We start from the raw sequence: 18,237 nt of genomic DNA on the forward strand, positions 1-18,237 counted from the left end.
CACTGGATCGCGGGAATCTGAACACTAGTTGTTCAGTGTAAATGCTTGCACAATCTGAACAACAAATTATAATTTGTTCATTCACCCATGAATATGAATGAAGGTGCGGCCGGAACGTCCCTCAGCCCAGTCCACCTTCATTCAATGACCAATGACTGCTCCTGTGTAGGACGATATCGCTGGGACGGCTGTAGGGCACTTTTGCCGTGCCTGACAGTCGGCCTATGTAATAGGGCCTTGACTAAGAGCTTTCCCCTGGATTACAGCTGGTGGTTGGGGGTTCGGCAGAGGGACACTCTGTGGTTAGTTATGGTAATAGACCCCTCTAACAAGTACGTATTGTGAAACCCTCCTTAATGTACATATTACAATGAGCCAAATGACGACTAATGTCCAATAGATCTAGTATTTACAGTACAGCTTGAGCACCATAGCTTTCCTTCTTGGCGTGTTGGGTTTCCAAGAGGCAACAGTCTCAAAAAGTTAAAGAAACAAAAAATCAAAAAAAAGTTCCTGCAGAGTCATCGCACGGCACGTCTCAACTTTCTGTTTCTGTCCTCTTAAAAATTCCCTTCTGTCCAACTTAATATTTTTCTGCTTAGTAGACAAATAGGTTAAGAGCCGAAATGCCAAGAGTTCAAATAGCCAAACGAGAGAGTAATATTAAAAGTTCACATGCTGCGATAGCTTAGATAATCCTAAAAAGCGAAATCCCTGTGGCCGTGTGGCTCGCAGCCATGTCTGCGGATAGTCATGTGGTTACATTTTGTATGATGAACGTATTCTGTTCGAAATGGGCTTTATTTTTCTTTTGTCCTCTCCTATTGAGGCTTGTTCAACCTGGTCCTTTATTCACATTCGTTTCTGCACTAAAGAAGCCTTTATATAGTTTCTTTGAAATACGGAAGAAGCCCACATGGGTACAGCTTATCAATAGGCTACTATTACAGATGTTTGTAATGAAATATTCTCATAGCTCCAGCAATGCGTGTTGGCTCTAATCAAATAAACCTATATCTTTGGACATCTACCTCTGTCCTGCGCCGCTGGCCTCCACCACACAAGACATAGTCGTAAGACATAGCCATAGGTTGGGAGGGATACTATTTCTCCTTGTGAAGACCCCAAAGTAGGCTTGAGGAGACTTATAGGCCATGTAATGCTCCTCTGGGAAATTTGGTATGCAGATGAGATGGTACAATGCCTCTGCAGCCCCACCTATTGGAAGGCAGCTTCCCTAGCAGTCAGTGTCTGACCTAACGAAACTCTTAACATGGCAGGGAATATAAGGCACCTCCAGAAGTCATGTTCAGAAGGAGAGGATAACCATGTACAGATAACTATTTGGAGGGTTTTGCCCCTCATCAGTGTACGAAAGGTTTCTGGTTGGGTGGTTGGGAGGCCTGTGAATTGGGTTGGGAGGGTTAGACTGCCAAGTAGGCGTGAGCAATAAAGTTAAAAAAAAGATGTTCCATAGCGCAGAAAGCTTGTGCACCATCTTCAATTGGGAACAACAGGAATAATGCTACCTTGAGTTGTGCTGATGGCACAACCACAGTTAAGGCCTGTCAAATATACTGCTACCAGGCCCCAATGAATTGGCAGTGCCTCTGTGACAAAGTGCAGAAGACAAGGTAAGGGTAACAAGAGGAACAGCGCTGCTTGACAGATGAGCCACAAGCAGGGAGAGGGAAACCCACTGGATGATTTTGAAGCTATATTCGTGACGGCTATGCAGTTTGGTGCCAGAATGACCCCTTACTCGGGCAGTATACTCAGTTTCTTTCTTTTTGCTTTGGCTCTCCTGTCAAGTAGGGCTGTTCCCCTCGTTGCTCTCATCCTGACCTCTGCAAGTAGACGTGAGGAGACTTATATGACATGCAATGCTCCTCTGGGAAATTTGCTATGCAAATTAAGAATAACAATAGTCATGGTGACAGATATCATCATTAATCCAAGATCTGGCTTTGCTTCATAACCAAAAAATGGCTCACTTGAATGCAGTCCATGCCAGGCCCTCTCGGAAAAGTCAAAAATCTCTAAACTGCTCACCCAAGTTACCCTCCTTCTGAGGACTTTACCGACCTTCCCTTCAACTCTACTCAACAACCTCCGGAAGAGCAAGTACTTTCTTATGTACAAATGCGAGTTTAATTTTTTACATGTAGAATCCTGTTCTGTATGCTTTCTGGAAAAAAAATCCATGTGGCCAAAACGTTGCAGTTTTTTTTTGTCTCTTGCTCTCTCCTCTCCAATCCATCCTGAATGCAGCAGCCAGGCTCACGTTTGCCAAACCAATACGCTAATGTCTCCACCCTGTGCCAGTCACTACACTGATGTCTCCACCCTGTGCCAGTCACTACACTGATGTCTCCACCCTGTGCCAGTCACTACACTGGCTGCCCGTCAAATATAGAATACAATTTGAACTCCTTCATTCTCACCCATAAGGCTCTCTATATTACTGTGCCACATATATCCTCTTCCATCATCTATGCCTACCACCCTACCCACTCCCTTTGCTTTGTTGATGACCTTAGACTAAATTCCTTACTAATCTAGACCTCCCACTCTTGACTGCAAGATTTATCCTAAGCTGCACCAGTTCTCCGGATTGTGCTACCCCAGACAATCGAGTTAATACCCAACGCCCACAGCTTTAAGCATTCCCCTAAAAACATCCTTTTAGGAAGGCCTACCATGTTACCTAATCTAAGCTCTTCTCCATTCACCCTGGAATTTCGAGTACCTTGGATTTTCTTCTTTGCTCCTCAATTGGTGTCAAATACAGATTTATTTTTTTTTGCATTGATAAACTACTGATGGAGAGATGATAAAACTTGTGTGATCACGAAGCACTCGCGAGTTAGTGTCCTCTGAAGCACTTTGCACTCTTTCTTACACTTGACATGGTTTGAGGGTTCTGACCAGAGACTGGGAGCTGACTCATTTTAGTTCTATTAGAAGCTGCACCAAGAAGTGAACTTTGCTTTGTGATGGAACATTTTATGCTCTGTTCTATGAAAACAACCGGTGCGACACATACACAACCATGTTTTTTGCTTTGCAGGCAATGACTATCATCTCCTTTTTAGAAATATATGTTTGTTTTTTTAATTGAGTACCTTCAACCTCTCGACTTCCAAAAATGTCAGATGCCTTCTCGGAAATTTAGGTGGACTTTTTTTTCCTAGAGCCAAGAATTTAAGCATGAGATCTAATTAAACAGCATTGAATGAAATGGGTGATAAATTAGGTACCAGTTTCTAAAGAGATTGTCCCATACGCCCCTCCTTTTCGAAATGCCTATCATAGAGGGCTGGTCCTTTAATCAGGATGGTCCTGTATGAGATTGAGAGTAACCAAGAAAGCACTGTTCTCTCTCTGATTCTCACATCTGGACCAGAACTGTCTATGCATTACATTGCCAATCGTTCCTGTTTTCTGGGTACAAAATGGAAATTCTGAATATGCTGAATTCTAGAAGGTACCGATAAGTAGTGGCAACCGGTACCTTTCATCCGCCGCTCTGGACCCTCTTCTTCATCCTGTACAGCCACCAAACCGCTGCTGTGTTTGCCTGCATAGGGCTTGTTTACCGACAGCACTGTAGCTCCGCTCACAGGTCCTACAACTTACCAGCACCAACCTACCTGTCTCTGAGAGTGCCAGAGAAAGCCTGCTAAAGCAGCCATATGACGGGACCTTCCGTCCCTCTGAACTCCACATGAGCAACACAGCGCATTCCAATGATTAATTGCTCTGTGTGAAAGGACCCTTAAACGGGATTTGATGATCTAAAATGTGTGGAGACCACTTTACCGATCCAATCTCTATATCGTTGGGTGGTGGGCAACAAATGGTTGGGTAGATCAGGAGATGATATGGGTTGGTCGTTGGGAGAATGATAGTTTAGCTCCTAGCTATCCTATATGCACTCCCAACTTTAGAAGCTTTGGAGATTCTTCTTCTAGGGTTGTAATTGACAAGGAACAGGTTGGAAGCAAAAATTAAGAACTTCTCCAACTCACCTGACTACACTTGACTGGGTTGAGACACGGAGGGTGCAGGAGTCACATGCCAAGAGCTTATTATGGTCGGTCTCCTAGTTTTACTCCTGGGGTAGGTGTCTTTGCAAACATTAAGGCTGATAATGTAGCTACACTCATGCCAACTTCCAAAGCTGAGGTTGATCCGCTGCATTACATACACAGGCCAGGTCCGCCATACTCTGTGGCTTGCCAGACCCCCATGCCGATAAAATAGTCGCCTGATTCTACCAAAATTGGTCAGCTCATATTTTCTCATCCCCCATATCTTCCTTCTTGTTATATCTCGGCATTGCTTTAGGCCGCTGTTTGTTAATTCTTCCTCACTTCTGTACATATGTATAATTTATGTACGTAGACTGCATTTCAAGATAACCCACATAATGCTAAAAACAGCAGAAATGTGCTATTTAAAAAAAAGAGATGTGGTCCTAAAAAAGGGAAGTTAGGCAGCCAGATGGGAACTAGAAAACTATATAAATAGTTACAGTGCACATTTTACGATTGTCTATGTGCCAACACTTCCAAACCATATCCAAGAAACCTTTTTGGGCTTCAGTTTTTAGACCTGAGGCACGACGGCATTAATTCTCTATCACCTGGCCACAAGTATAATACATGTCTATTGGGCAACGTGACAATAATACCCTTCTATCATACTCCTAAATCGCTCTGCAGGAATATCGGCCCCTACGGACAGAGAGGGTCTTATAGTTGCTGCTAATTAGATGAAGCACCAACATGTTCTGATCAGCTGACAGGAAGGGGTCATCGATTCATGCTGCTTGTGCCAAATTCTGTCCTCTCATCAGCACGGTGCAACCGAAATCTGGATCCATCTGACCAGTGATCCAGTTTTTGACTAGACCTCGTTGGAAGTCAACTGATCCACTGAAAACTTGAGTGTTTTTGTGCTGCACTCCGGGGTCACGGGTCTATTTTCCAGACAGGGAAGCGCCAATTGTGAGAGGGCTGAGGTCTGTAATAAAGTGGTTATTTAGTGTATATAGATATATGAAGGCAGCCTGTGCGTTATGCTTTACCACTGCTCATAAACGATGTATAGTGTAGCAAATTGTGGTAAACGTATTAAAGAGGAAATGTGTTAATATGTAAAGTAATTGCTTCAGATGGCATCAGGTTCAGTGGGTTTCACAAGCAATACTTCAGTATTCATGTGTGTGATATCACACCTCATGTTAGCCCCCTTGTAGTCACTTCATGCACCTCTCCCATGCCCCCATCTGTTCGGAGCATGTTCCCTTTTGACCTCCAAGTAACCACAAATCTGGACCATTGGAAGCTCTGCCGTCTTGTAGCTCTCAGGCAGAGCCGATTGTTACTTTGTACTTATCAACCGGGAAGCAGCTGATATGGCCTAATCTGCTTCCTGATAACATGGTTTGGTTGATACACTTTATATTAACTAAGCTAAGCGGTGCACAGATGTGCCGATGCTCCTTGTATCCTTGATTGACGTATTTTGGAGCTTGAAAAACAATTGCTCCCGGTTGTCGCTGCCGTTTCAAGGGCACCAGAACTACTTGCCCACTCATTTCTCCACCTGAGTACCAAGATAGCCTAGAAAATATATCCATATACATGGCCGGCCTTAGATACGTACAACCCATGTGGTCACGAAGGGCATCGGTCACCAGTTTGTAGGGAAGGGGGCACCAGGTGGATGTAGGCTGTGGGCGATCACCCCCCTTAGGTCAGTCTGGCCAGTTGATTATCTTCCTCTGTGCAGCAGCATTTTGTGGAGCTGCCAGAATCATCCACCTCCTGGTTCTGTTTCCTCCCCTCAGGTGTTCTAAAGTCAGTTAGTTCTGCTTCTGTATTCATGTTATGAGCTTGGTTCTGGTATTGCATCTATGTACTGAGGTTTGTTCATGCTATATTAGTTTTGAGCTTGGTTCTGCTACTGTATTTGTTATCAGCTTGGTTTTGGTATTGCATCTATGTATTCAGGTTTGTTCATGATATATTTGTTATGAGCTTGGTTCTGGTATTGTATCTATGTATTAAGGTTTGCGCATGCTAGATTTATGAGCTGGGTTCTGGTATTGTATCTATGTACTGAGTTTTCTTCATGCTATATTTGTTTTGAGCTTGCTTCTGGTACTGTATTTATGTTATGAGCTTGGTTCTGTCATTGTATTTATGTATTGAGGTTTGTTTATGCTATATTTATGAGCTTCTTTCTGGAGCTATATTTGTTATGAGCTTGGTTTGAGTATTTTTGAGCTTGATTCTGGTACTGTATTTGTTATGAGCTTGGTTCTGGTATTGTATCTATGTATTGAGGTTTGTTCATGCTATATTTATGAGCTTCTTTCTGGAGCTATATTTGTTATGAGCTTGGTTTGGGTATTGTATTAATGTACTGAGTTTGGTTCTGGCACAGTTTTTATTTGTTGAGCTGTTCTGGTCTATGTATGCTGCTGTCTTGCTGTTTTCTGCCCAAGCAGAATACAGGCGGACTACCCATCAGTACAATACATGTAGTTTTTATCTTACAGAAAGGGCATCAAGAAGAATTCTACACAGGGTGCCCCTAGCACCGTAAATTTAACACCAAATCGTAGAACCCCTTACCACACAACAAAGTCCTTCCTGATGAGGTACTGCTGGGAAGAAAAAGGACGGTACCAGGACAAGTTGGCCGAATAGGTAGATTGTCTTGGCAGTAGTGGGCAGTTATTCCAGACTTATGCCTCTTACTAATACAACCTAGTGAGGCCTGAGGTACAAAGTGCCTCACACCTTGAATGTGGAACCGTAGGAAAATTGCAGTTAGCTACATCTTGCCGGCTATGGTTTTTCATGGGCATGCAAATACATCTAGTAGGTTGTCCTTGGTATGCCACTGCAGCGAGGCAGTCTATCCCAGAACCCCAATGGCCTCAGAACCCCAATGATGCCTGGTGAGGTCCGAGGCATAATATGGCTCATATCGGTCTCACATCATTAACTGTAACCAATATTGAACCCAATATTATTAATCATTAACTCTTTGCACTCCCCAGTGTTTATATTCGGTTACAGGCTGCAATCTATATGGCGGTAATGTTTACCTAGCAGAATAGCATTGCAGGGGGGTCAAGCCGGAGACCCAGGGCTTGGATTTTCTCAGATATATTTTGTTTTTGGAAAGCAAAGAACACTAATGAGGTCTTCAGGGGAAAAGGAATAAATCTCGCTATCTGCCGACCTTGCCGCTGCCACGGATTTCTTGTATGCTGATAATGGCGCTGTTTCTTTTAGGATTCCTAGGCAGCAGAGGAAGAAATTGGGATGATGCTATATCTTCAGCAATAATAGGGGGCACATAAAAAAACAGTATCAGAGGATCAGACTGCTTATCTGTCCCCCATGCTCTATACTGCAGCTCTGCCTATGTATAAGTTCACCAGGATATTGGCTGATTTTAATGGTGATACATATTGTAAACTAGAAGCAACTAAATGTCATCTGAATATGATGTAACCGCGAGAATAGGACACTTCCTTCACATAAAGATACACTGGAACTTCCAACAGATTTCGATATTTTAGTCCCCTTTGTACAGAATCTAACATTGTACAATCATTTGCACAATCTATCATCGTCTAGTGTGATCTATGCAACTGCAGGGTTCTGTCAATCCCTTCTAGGGATACTTGGATTTAAAGGGCTACAGCTAAAATACCTGGGGGGTACAAATCTGCACTCACAAGACTGGATACGGCCTGCACATAGCTGAAACACAGGTGCATCCTGGGCGAGCGCAACGAAGAGTTAATGCTTGGTGTATATGTCTAGAAAACGGTAATCAGACTTTTGTTCTCCCAAAACCTGAACAAATCGCATGTGGTTTTTAACAATACATGCGATTTTCAAGAAAAGACACGTGGTTTTAGGCAGTTTCTAAAAAGCGTAAGAACCGCACTTGGGTTCACACGGGGCTGATTTGCCGCTGAAATTCCGTCCAGAATTTCTCCAGGGTAAATCCGCCTGCGGCCACTAACCCCGGTATTAGTCAGCCATGTGGACACGGGACGACAAATGTGTTGCGGCAAAGCCGGTGCTGAGGCGCAGATCCGCCGGCTGCAGCATGTCCATTCTTTTTTTTTTTCTTTTGCGGCCATGCTCTCCTCTATGGAAATGCCGGCTGCAATGGAAAAGCGTGCAGCCAAGCCGCTCCAAAACCCGCGGCAATATTCGTTTTCTGCATTTACACGGCAGTTTGAGTGACCGTTTTGAGCGATCACTTTGCATAAGCTCTTAAGAAGCTAATTAGGTACTTCAGAGCTCATTAGTGTGTAAATGAAGGCTCCCATTGTATACAGAAGACAGCTGGAGCGCTATCTTCTGTATACAGCTGCTGTGTTCTCGGAGCGCTCAGTTGGTATATAGCTGAGCGCTCCGAGCGGGGTATGTAAATGACAGCTGGAGCGCTGTCTTCTGCATAATTCTGCTGTGTTCGTGGAGTGGGATACCAGCTGAAACAATACTATCAGCGGTATCCCACTGAGAACTCAGCGCGCAGTGCCGATAAGGCTCATCGCTGATTTTTAGCTTGCTAAAAGTTAGCGATGAGCGAATAGTGCACGATGGCCGCACGTTTAGACAGGATTATTGCTCAAAAGATGGCTTTTGAGCGATATCGTTGTGTCTAAATGGGCCTTTAGAAAGCCGCACATGCTCCTCTGGGAAAGTTATGCAGATGGAACTATGCCTCTACAGCACCACCTATTGGAAGGCAGCATTCCTGCAAGTCAATGTCTGACCTTTTTAACAGGTCTTGTAATAATGACTGGGAATGTCATCCAAAGCTAGAGTTTTCTCCTGAAGGTAAAGATAACCATACACAGATGAGGGGCAAAACCCCCAAAACAGTCTGTCTGTACGTGGTTTATCTTTATCTTACTGCTGATTTCCTGACTAAGCTACTGAATCAGTGTAGCGTGCATCGTCCTGTCCTTTCCTGTGATATATTCGGGTATCAGCTGTGTCTCAGGGTATTTGTTTAGGTAGATTACTGACTGTACTTTTTTGTGTTTTCATCACTTTTTGTTTACGCGCATTATTGTTCATACACATCTCCTCTGTAGTGTTTGTGGTGCAGTGAACAGTTGTGCATTTTAATCAGCGCACACTATTTTTTTCATTCTTACCGGATGGTCACTGTCTTTGGACCTCTCGTTGAGGGGCTGTTTTTTAGCTCCATTATCTCCTTTATATACTATATTTTAAGACGTCTTGTTGATATGGCTTTATAGTATATTTCATACTAATAAAGCTCAATATCTATTTTGCCGTGCACATATACCTCATGCACTATCATGGCATGTATGCGTGCGTAATATGCGCCAAGATAGTGCATGCCATAAAAACTGCGTGGGTAATACGCAGTAAGTGTACGGCCGTGTGAGTCCGGCCTTACTCCACACACACTACCATGTTTCCCCGAAAATAAGACAGTGTCTTATATTAATTTTTGTTCAAAAAGGTTTAACTTTTTTACATGCATAGCTGCCTGGACACTATTTAAATTGACTTTTTTTAATTACCTGTTAACAGGGCTTAATTTTTGAGTAGGGCTTATATTTCAAGCATCCTCAAAAAGCCAGAAAAATCATTTTTACATCCTCAAAAATTCTGAAAAATCATGCTAGGTCTTATTTTCATGGTATGTCTTATTTTCAGGGAAACGGAATATATGTAATTATTTGGAAGTTTCTTTCTAGGTTTTATAGATCTGAATTCTCATTGGTTGCTGCAGTCTTTATGGCAGTTCCTGATTTAGGATTCAACCTGCGGGACTTTGTTCTCATGCCCATTTTGCAATCTCTTCTTTGTACTAATCTCCCGCTATGAGGGTTAAACTACTCCGGAAGGTCTATTACTCCCAGAAGCCATGGAGTGTTATCTGGTAGTTCTGACGAGACCAAGGCCAAGGTCATGGAAGTATTGCAGGCCTCCCGTTTCTGCAGCGCTATCATACAGAATAGTGCTGAGGCCACCGCTCCTATCTGTATTGTGAAAGCTTCTGTTACCGCAGCCCACTCCCATCACAGCAGAATGCAACTCTTTGTACGAAAAAATCCCCCATTTATCAATTCGCTGCTGCTGTAATCTGGGCTCTAGATTAGTGGTGTCAAACTCATTGTCCCCCAGGGCCGCCTTATGGGTGCCTTCAAAGGGCCGATTGTTTTACAATTCGTTTACATGAGCGTATTTTTTCACGCGATGCGCAATTGCAAGAAAACATACCTGGCATGACCTGTTTTTGGTGTGGATTACATACCGCCATAGGCCGCTGAAGGGAATGGATGGGCACAAATACGCAGGAAACCTGTCTATTCACTTTGTATTTGCGCACCGCGTCAAGGAGGCTGTCTACACTTTGTTTTGTGTGCGCAAACGCACAGTGTATACGCGCACATAAAAACATGCCGGAGTGCCCGAGAATCGCGGGCGTAAAGGATTTTTGGTCACAAAATACACCCTGTATTTACACAACTAAAATGTGCTTATGCTTGTGTGAGCTGGCCCGAATAGTGACCCCCCCCCCCCCCATAGTGGCCCCAGTAGTAATAGTGACACCCCCCCGCCCCCATAGTGGCTGAAGTACTAACAGTGCCCCCATAGTGGCCCCAGTAGTAAGTGACCCTCATAGTGGACGAAATAGTAACAGTGGCCCCAGTAGTGATAGTAGTCCCAGTAGTAAGTGGGCCCTATAGTGGCCCAAGCAGTAATAGTGACCTCAATAGTGGCCCCAGTAGTAATAGTGAACCCCAGAATGGCTAGAGCAGTAATAGTGAATCGCATAGTGACACCAGTAGTAACAGTGCCCCATGGTGGAACCAATAGTGATAGTGGTCCCAGTAGTAACAGTGAACCCCATAGTGGCCCCAGTAGTAACAGTGAACCCCATAGTGGCCCCAGTAGTAACAGTGAACCCCATAGTGGCCCCAGTAGTAACAGTGAACCCCATAGTGGCCCGAGTAGTAACAGTGACCTCCATAGAGGCCTCTGTAGTAACAGTGACCCCCATAGTGACACCAGTAGTAACAGTGCCCCGTGGTGGCACCAATAGTGATAGTGGCCCCAGTAGTAACAGTGAACCCCATAGTGGCCCGAGTAGTAACAGTGACCCCCATAGTGACACCAGTAGTAACAGTGCCCCGTGGTGGCACCAATAGTGATAGTGGCCCGAGTAGTAACAGTGAACCCCATAGTGGCCCGAGTAGTAACAGTGAACCCCATAGTGGCCCGAGTAGTAACAGTGAACCCCATAGTGGCCCGAGTAGTAACAGTGAACCCCATAGTGGCCCGAGTAGTAACAGTGAACCCCATAGTGGCCCGAGTAGTAACAGTGAACCCCATAGTGGCCCGAGTAGTAACAGTGAACCCCATAGTGGCCCGAGTAGTAACAGTGAACCCCATAGTGGCCCGAGTAGTAACAGTGAACCCCATAGTGGCCCGAGTAGTAACAGTGAACCCCATAGTGGCCCGAGTAGTAACAGTGAACCCCATAGTGGCTCAGTAGTAACAGTGAACCCCATAGTGGCTCGATAGTAACAGTGACCCCCATAGGTCAGAGGTCACAGATTCTGCACTGCCGCCCCTGGATCGGAGCTGTAGACGGGGTAGGTAGTACTCCTGTTAGGCTTTATGCACAGTCGGCGGGTCACATAAAATAAGGCGGTGGGCCTTGTGTTTGCCATGTGTGCTCTAGAACTTTCTTATTCCAAAATCCTTGAAGATAAAATATAGACAAACACTCCTTCACGGAAGGTCCTGACCCTGGCTAGTCCAGCACCGATGACCCGGTGTCGTTGGGAGTCGCTCAGATAGCTGGATTTTACACTAATGTGGATTCACACTGAAAGTGATCCATGGAAAACTTGCCCCGTGATTTTATGCGCACTCCGGGGTCACGGGGAGAATCTCCATACAGGAAAGCCGCAACTGTGAAAGGGCCGGTGGCTCTATTAGCGTGGCCATTCAGTATACATGCCCATATTTCCAAACAAGCACTTTGAGAACACCCATGTCATATATTCTGTAGACTATATGTATGGGGGTACAAGCTTCCCTGTAGTGCTCTGTCAGAGAATCCTGCCAGTCATTGTGGTGAGGCCGTTATCAGTTCTCAGCTCTCATATTACCGGCGCTCGCTTACCGCAATCTCTTGCCACATTATTTTCTCAGGCGCTTGTTGCTGACCAGGGCTGTAGATTGCGGGACTCTTCGGAGCCCGGTGTCATTCCAGGTCGCTGCAGGTATAAACAGGAAGGTGTGTCCCTGACGTCCAATAGCACGTTGCCCCGGGGTTAAACGTGGAGAGCGGCAGCCGGCGACCTAGGTGTAAATAAGTTATGGGAAACTCCATCGTATCTACCGAAGGGCGTTCTTTACTAACCTTTCACCAACTTTGTTCCATTGCCAAGAATTTGGTGATGCAAGACTCGCACTTCAAACAGTTTCATCTCCTCACTTGCACAGAATAGAAGCAGACATTTGATTAAAATTCAATTTTTAGGGTTATTTTTTGTTTTTTGGGAACTACTCCACTCTTGTCTAGTATTGTATTACCTAGAATGGGGCTGATCATAAATGCGAGCTGCAGCGATGACCAGAACGGTGCTGCTTCTTTGTCATGTACCAGGACCTCCGGCAGGCATAAGTGGTTTGTCTCAAGTGTTCCTTTAAAGGTCTTATCTCAAAATTGTAAGCTTATCTCCTATCCATAGGAGCTTATTGCATTCATTTCAATGGAGCTGATGGAAATTGTTGCGTGCTTGCAGTTGACTATCTCCAGCAGTTCCATTGAAAATGAAGAGTCACACCGCGCATGCACAATAGCCGATCCATGAAATTGAATGGCTATTGTGCATGTGCGGTGTGACACCTGGAGATGGCCAACTGCAAGCTCGCGGCAATTTCCATCAGCTTTATTAAAATTAATGGAGCGACAGCCACGCATGTGCAGCTTTGGCTCCATTCGATCTGAGATCAGTGCAGGTGGCATATTTTTATATTCCACAACACTTCTGCTCGACCCAAGCCAAACAACCAATCACTGTGCATCAGCCAACCCAAACAACCAATCACTGTGAATCAGCCAACCCAAACAACCAATCACTGTGAATCGGCCAACCCAAACAACCAATCACTGTGAATCGGCCAACCCAAACAGCCAATCACTGTGAATCGGCCAACCCAAACAGCCAATCACTGTGAATCGGCCAACCCAAACAGCCAATCACTGTGAATCGGCCAACCCAAACAGCCAATCACTGTGAATCGGCCAACCCAAACAGCCAATCACTGTGAATCGGCCAACCCAAACAGCCAATCACTGTGAATCGGCCAACCCAAACAGCCAATCACTGTGAATCGGCCAACCCAAACAGCCAATCACTGTGAATCGGCCAACCCAAACAGCCAATCACTGTGAATCGGCCAACCCAAACAACCAATCACTGTGAATCGGCCAACCCAAACAGCCAATCACTGTGAATCGGCCAACCCAAACAGCCAATCACTGTGAATCGGCCAACCCAAACAGCCAATCACTGTGAATCGGTCAACCCAAACAGCCAATCACTGTGAATCGGCCAACCCAAACAGCCAATCACTGTGAATCGGCCAACCCAAACAACCAATCACTGTGAATCGGCCAACCCAAACAACCAATCAGGTTGCAAATCGAGCAGAAATGTTGTGGAATATAAATATATGCGTGCAGGTGGGAGAAGCAACCCTACAGTGATGAGTAAATGGGGGGGATTGGGACCCCTGTTCTTAGGACTGGTGCAGGTCTTACCACTGATGGGGAATATATGGATTGAGGATAACATTAGATTTTGGTTAATAATTAGTTTTTTCGTATATCAGAAAGTAGTCTTGGTGGGTCTTAGAGTTGTGACCTAAGGGTTGTGCCAAGACAGAATCCCCAGTTGGTTATGAACTATTAGGGTATATGAACATCCTAGAACAGGATCCATTGCTCTTGACCGCTATCAATGACCTGCTAAGTAAGAACTGCTTGCATTCTGATGGCCCTTCCGTTATCCTGGTATTACAGGACAGCCATTCATGTAAAAGTCATCCTTCTGGAGGACCTGTCTTATATTACACACACAACCCTTTCATTGATATGAATGAGCGCGGTGTAATACTTAATTTCCCCTGTGGTGGCACTGCAGGGGAACTGAACACTTCCTGTCAGATTCCTCCACAGATTAGAGCTGATCGTTGGAGGTTCTAGCATAGTGACACTTTGTGATCTACTCTTGTCAAAGGCCTTTTCTAAACAGTTGAATAACCTCTTTAATTGACGGGATTTCTCTCTTCAGGGTCCTACTTTTTTGGTCATAGAGGACAGCAGTAACAAAGATCATCCCTCACTCTAGAGGACCCGTCCGGTATTACACAGACAACCCACTCATTTGAATGTACATTGTGTGATACCTCATTTACCCTGTAGGGGCACTGCAGGGAAACTGAACGCTTACCGTAAGATTCCTCCACAGATCAGAGGTGATTGTTGGAGGTTTCGGCAAGGGGACTCTTTGTGATCTGCTTGGCCTCTTGAAACAAGTAGGAGAACGTCTTTGCTATAGACATCCTGACGACAAAGGAATTTACCACTGTTCTTTGGCGGTTAGGGCCATCCATGTTTTTTTATGGTGCTGATCTTTTGCCTTAGGCCACTTTATTGTCCCTAAGCCTCTGATCTGAGTCACCAATGCCAAATCGGGTTCATCAAGGGCCATGTAATTGTATGGTTTGTTTACTCAGTAGGACTGAATGGCATATAATATGCCAGGTCAACAAATAATCTGGATGAATCAGTGGATTAAAGTTGGCAAGTAAAGTGGTGCTCTTATCTTTTTGCTTTTTTTTTTCTCATCTTGATTTGGAAGTTTGTTACAAGCACAATGTCAATATGTATAGGCAGCTTGGTGGCTCAGTGGTTTTGCCTTGCAGTAGTTGGGTTCCTAGTTTGAATCCAACCAGGGGCCACATCTTCTCTCTGTGTTTGTGGTTTCCTCCTATACTGGTCATTTAAAGGGGTTGTGCCAAGATGGTATAACCTATTAGGGCATAGGATTGTCACAGAGAAGGGTCCCTGGTTTAGCACCTTGCCCATGTTCTAGAACGGAGAGTTGCTCAATAAGTGTAACTCTCATCTTCCAGACCCTCAACCCCCCCCCCCCCTGCAATACCACACCGCTGCAGTGGAAAGGCTGGGCACAGTTGCTTGCCAGGGGTGCCAAGAACAGGATTTTGGACCTCCCAGAAACCCCACATTCTTAAAGGGGGTGTGCATGTTGGCACAATTGGTTTCCTATACAAATTATACTTGGGACTCAGTGAGGACAGAGACTAATGTCTGACTATAACCTGTGTACAGCGCTACAGAATAGATTGGTGCTATATAAGCAATGGAAAATCTAAATAAATCCTAAATTGTAGAATATTTTAAGCCCCACCTTTTTTTATGGAGGGGGCGTGCACAAAAACACTTTTTTTTAATTCAAATGAGCACAAACTCCGCCCTCTTTGTGTTTCTGTCTGCAGGATGGTCCTGCCAAAATTTGCATTTCACTAATAAATACTGTCCAGCTGGTATGGGACTACAACCTCCATCATGCCCAGGTAGGCGAGACGTTGTAGCTCCTTCAAAGCTGAGGACATACTGATTACAGGGCTTGTCCGGGTCTGTGGCGATTTTCAAAAAATGGATTCAGACCTCGTGGTCCTTGTTTTGGAGCAGCTGCTGCAGCCAATCATAAGTCACAGCAGTCATGTGCCCCTTGGCATCACAGCTCACATGATACCTGGAGAACTGACCGCTATGGCTTCTGATTGGCTGCAGCTTGTCAGGTGGTAGCCGTCTCAAAACTAACACTGAGAGGACTGCAGGACTACAGTTCAGGATCACCCGAGGGAGAGGATGGGTAAGTACCCCTGCTTTTATGGTTTTAGAATCCACTTTTTAAAAAATGGCCTCATACCTGGACGATAAGGAGCAGATTTATGACAGCTGTCTGAACAAATACCTATGTTGCCCACAGCAACCAATCACATCAAAGCTTTCACGCAGGGTAGTATTCCTGGGTTAAGAAGGATCTGTCTGCTCTCCTGACAACTATTGTTGGAGCATCTCTTCTCAAAATTCTAAATTGTAGTGTTCCTCTGTTATTCCTCCTGGAAATGTATGAATAAATCAACAACTGGGAGTTCCTATTCGTCATTGACAATGGGGCTTGGCCATATACACCCTAACAATGTCAGTACTGATTGCACAGGGTCAGACGAGGAGAACGGAAGCACCCAGCCGTCTACATTTCTAGGAGTAATAACAGAGGAACGGAAGAATTCTTAGAAGACATGCTCTAGAATTTAATGGTGAATTTCAAGAATTTCCTAACCGGGGTGGTGATGGGTCATTTGTAATATAAACTCTTTTCTTAGTAAAGGATTCCTAGTAAGCTGCAGTTAATGACTAATTTCCAGGTAGAAAGCGGGACGAGTTGTGTGTCTCCTGTTTTGTGTATTGTTGCCCTTTTACACGTAAAACCTGCCAGGCAATACAATGCTTGTACATCTGCATGATGTTGGGTAGGAAGACTGTAGTGCTAATGATGTTCAGCTGCAGTACCAGACACAACCTGTGGACAGGAGTGGTGCTGTTTTGCGGGGGGGGGGGGGGGGGGGGGCGGTGATGACCTTCTGTTATTCTTCTTGAACATGTACGAATAAATTGCTGACCATGTCACATTGTGTAGGGTCATCATCCCATTAACCCAGCTAACACTGACTGGACTGCACCTTATTAACAAGGACACTTGTCAATATATTCAGATGTTTCCAGGAGGAACAACAGAGGAATGACAAAGTGCAAAGTTGAAAGAAAATCTACTTCTGAATTATGTAATGGGGAATACCAGTATTAAAGCGGACCTGTCGGGAGAGATGTTAGGTCCTCTTTAAAGGGGCTGCAAAACCCATTTGAGAACGCAGGGCTCAGAGTCCGGCTGATTTTGCCAGTAGGAACCATGGTCAGACTGCGTTAACCCTGCAGCAGGCACTACAGGGGAAATGAAGTATTGGGCTGAGTTCACACTAGCGCTTTTTTTGGCGGATGCCGTTTTACAAATAAACAAAACTATACAAAACAGAAGTTAAACGGAAATGAGCTTAAATCATCCATTCTGTTTTTTGGTGGATCCTTCAAAAAAATAGTATGCTTTCTGTTCATTTCCGTTTTTTCAGCATTTTAAACGGATCCGTTTCTTTGTACCGTTTTGACTCGTCTATCTAGCTTTCCCTCCCATTATTTTCGCATGTCTCCTACCCTCTGCAAATAAAGAAGATGGAACAATACCTCTGCAGCGCCACCTATTGGATGGCAGCATTCCTGCAAATCAAGGTCCGACCCTATTGGTTTTCAATTCCCAATCATTGTTTCAAAGACCCCTTGGACATTGATTTGCTGGAAGGCTGCCATCCAATAGATGGCGCTGTAGAGGTATTGTTCCATCTTCCTTATTTGCATATACTTCCCAGAGGAGCTAGCATGGCCTTATAAAGTCTCCTCACACACCTTCTAGATTCTCTCCTTAAAGAGTGATGATGCCCCATCCTACTCTCTGCGCACGCTCGGAAAAAAAATCTGATACAAAAACAGGAAAAAAGGATGAAAATAAATTAATTTGAGTTTTGTTTTTTTCTTTAAAAAGTTTTTTACATTTTTTTGTTTCATTTCTTTTTTCAACTGTTCTTTTGTTCCAGTGTAAAAAAAAAAAACGGAATGGAGACATAAAATTGAGAAACTGATTGAAATTGAAGGCCTTCAGTGTCAACGCGTTTCTGTGAGCAGGAAAACGGAATTTTTTTTTTCCCGTTTTGCTGCTCCCACAGCGGAAAAGTTCAAAGGAAAGTAAAAGCGCTAGTGAGAAATGGCCAAATAGTAGGATAGGAAAAAGTCCAGCATGGTAGGAGCGCTCTCCATTCTAGGTCATAGAGGAGGGTCCCGAGCAGGGGATGCCCTCCTGGCACGCCCCTTTAAGGAAGGCCTGGTCACAGTCCCAATGGTGGTAGTCGCCATATTGGTTGTCTTTAGGAGAAGTGCACTTCCTTCCATTATCCCTGCTGTGATCCTGTGTAGCCATGGCGGCCCCGG

At 44.6% G+C, this 18,237-nt stretch overlaps 1 protein-coding gene across 2 annotated transcripts in view; it reads left to right on the forward strand.

The window, feature by feature from the left end:
- SESN3 (sestrin 3) overlaps positions 1 to 18,237 on the forward strand; it is an 81,546-nt gene that overhangs the window by 34,805 nt on the left and 28,504 nt on the right. The window lies entirely within an intron of this gene.

The sequence above is a fragment of the Eleutherodactylus coqui genome, chromosome 1, assembly GCF_035609145.1.
Source record: "Eleutherodactylus coqui strain aEleCoq1 chromosome 1, aEleCoq1.hap1, whole genome shotgun sequence".
Taxonomy (NCBI): domain Eukaryota; kingdom Metazoa; phylum Chordata; class Amphibia; order Anura; family Eleutherodactylidae; genus Eleutherodactylus; species Eleutherodactylus coqui.